The 2,622-nt window shown below is 51.4% G+C and overlaps 1 pseudogene; it reads right to left on the bottom strand.

The window, feature by feature from the left end:
• Positions 1 to 2,622, bottom strand: part of LOC101655897 — a 14,740-nt pseudogene that overhangs the window by 7,281 nt on the left and 4,837 nt on the right.

Genomic DNA, 2,622 nt, shown 5'->3' with positions numbered 1-2,622 from the left:
CTGCCCCCTTCAGGCCGCCGGGCCCTGGCGCGCCTTCGGCCTCAGCGGTCCGGTCTGTATAACGGGAGGGATCGTCGCTTACTAGACCCTGGCCGGGGGAATCCCACAGGCCCTGAGCGGATCGGAAAACCTGCCCTTCGGGGGGCGGGGAGCTGGCTGGGCCCAGCCTGCGATCCAATCCTTGCCCCCTCCGGTCCCCATCACAGGACCAAATGGCACATCACAGGGTGAGTGGTTCAAAACCCCCAGCCGGCCCGATGAAGTCAAGACTTTCCACTCTTTCCCCCCCACCCCCAAAAGAAAAAGTTTTATTTCCTGCGCAGGGACCGACTTTCCACTTGTAAAGAGCTAAGGGCTGAGAAAGCTGAATATGGATGGTTGTGCGCGTGGAAGGGAGGGACTGTGGGTCCCTCTGGTGGCTTGGAGGAAGGAGCCACCCAAACCCTTGACCATTCGGACCCTCTTCCCAGAGCGACTGGTGCTTTTGAACCACCTAGCTTGCTGTTAGCAGTCCAACGTTTACAGCAGCCCAGTCAATTATAAAGTCAAAGTTTAAATCCAGAAGGAATTCCTTCTGGAGGAAGGTGAGGTGTCAAGGTCAGACCCACCCCTCTCCTAATCCAAGGGTGCGATGTTTCCCAGTCTGATGGGGGTTCTGACCACAGCCCACCCTCCTCACACCTGGACATACCATCTGCCCCTCAGTTGCATGGTCTGGATTCCTCATGTCAAGTCCTTCCCCCGGGGACACGTCTGGGTTGACCGAGAATGAGCTAACCCAGGAAAGGAGGAGGCGTGTGGGGCGGGGTGGGTCCGTGGATCTGTAGTCCCACGGTGTGGGAGCTTCAACAAATGTTCAGGGTGAGCATCAAGCTTGGCCATGATGGAAGAACTAAAAGTTCTTAGACGAGCTAGGATTTAGTGCGAGCCCCAAACCCATTCCTGGATCTATGCTTTGTTTTGTTTTTGAAATATGCCTTTGGCTCTATTTTAGAGACTGGATTAGTCAGGGTACTTTAGAGAAACAAATCCACAGAAACTCATGTATAAGAGAAAGTTTTATGTAAAGGTTAAGTGCGCATCAAGAAAATATCCCACCCCAGTCCTGCCCAAGCCCACAAGTCCAACATTAACCCATATGTCTGACACCAATCCACAAAGTCCTCCTCCATCTCACAAAACACACACTATGATGCCGACTGCAGGAGGAAAGCCGAGTCAGTGAACATGTAAGCATCTCAGCACTAGCAGGGGTCTCCACACAGGTGCTCCAGCACCCAGGGCTGCATCGGGGTAGGTCCATGTGGCTTCTCCTTGGGGATATCTTGCAGGAAGTCAGCCTTTCCAGCTGAAGCAGGGAACTGTTAAGGCAGCTGCACCCTAGTCCGACCGTCAGAAAGCAAGAGACCCGAGAACTTAAAAGGCGAGGCTCACCAAGCCATTTATCTCTCTGCCTTTCAATTAACCCCACATGTGTTTATCAGCTGGGTTGGCACAATAAACTAACTCAGAGACAGTGGGAGCCCAAGATACACTGGTGATTGTTCTCTGTCCATAACAGAGGGAAGGGGAGGAAAGTGGTGAACAGAGAGCACATTGGAGAGGTGACCATAGACGATCACAATGAGAAACCTGACTTGATCCTTCCTCTGATGTACATTGGGCCTGATCTGGTTTTCAGCATTTTCTGTATCTTTATCTTTGTTCCTATTGGGATTTAACCTCAGATGTATTTTGTCGTGGGAGGTGACCCGCTTGAATTGTTATCTATTTATTTTTCTGTTTTTCAGTATATGAAACCCAGGATGGATGAACTTATAGGGACACCAAATAGAATAAGGGCTTGGGGAGGGGGTGTACAGTGGCGAGAGGCAGGGTTGGTCAAAAGCACCAAGGTGTTCAAGAAAGAAGAGCATGTTTTGAAACCAGTAGGAACAATTGTGCAATATGGTAGCAGCTGAACCCTACTGGTTGATGTGATTTAACTGTGGAATGATGTGATGATGTCTGTCTTAGCTCCCAATTAAATGGTTTGTGGGGAGGCGGGAGGCGGGGGTAGTGGCGTACAATGACTAACCCCAAAAAAAGAAATCCTTGTGTCAAAATCTCGAAGATCCGGGATGTCATCTCTGGCGAAGTTGGCCGATTGATCCCAAGCTAGAGTCCTCTAATGTCTATAAGTCCGTCCCACCCAGGATCCCTCACCCATGGCCCTCAGGCGGGTAGAAAGGGTTGCTTGTGTCCATAGGGAGAGGCGCAGACATTCCAGTCTGTTGTTCCACCTGGAGCCTCCAGGGGGCGCACCGTGGGGCATTGTCTCCAAAGGTGGCCCACAGCTCTCCTTCCCCTCCCAGTTTGCACGTGATTCTTCTCCCAAGAAGAGGCTCAGTCGCTTTCAACCTCTGACACCAACCATCCCCGCACAGCACCCGACTTCTCTGCTGAGTTCAATAACCCCTTGCAATGGCCACACAGAATTCACAGACAATACTAAGGATGATGGGGGTTTATTAGGGAAGCTCACAGGTCACCGTCAGTCAGGATTAAAAAACAGTAAAGATACAGTCTTTGGTCTGCAGCCGTGCCTCTTCTCAGCCAGCAGCCAAGTCGCTCCCTGGTCCT

Source organism: Echinops telfairi, unplaced genomic scaffold, assembly GCF_000313985.2.
Source record: "Echinops telfairi isolate 266 unplaced genomic scaffold, ASM31398v2 ScPeMD7_655;HRSCAF=1070, whole genome shotgun sequence".
NCBI lineage: Eukaryota > Metazoa > Chordata > Mammalia > Afrosoricida > Tenrecidae > Echinops > Echinops telfairi.
Note: the sequence above shows the minus strand (reverse complement) of the source record. Positions and strands in the feature narration are given on the sequence as shown.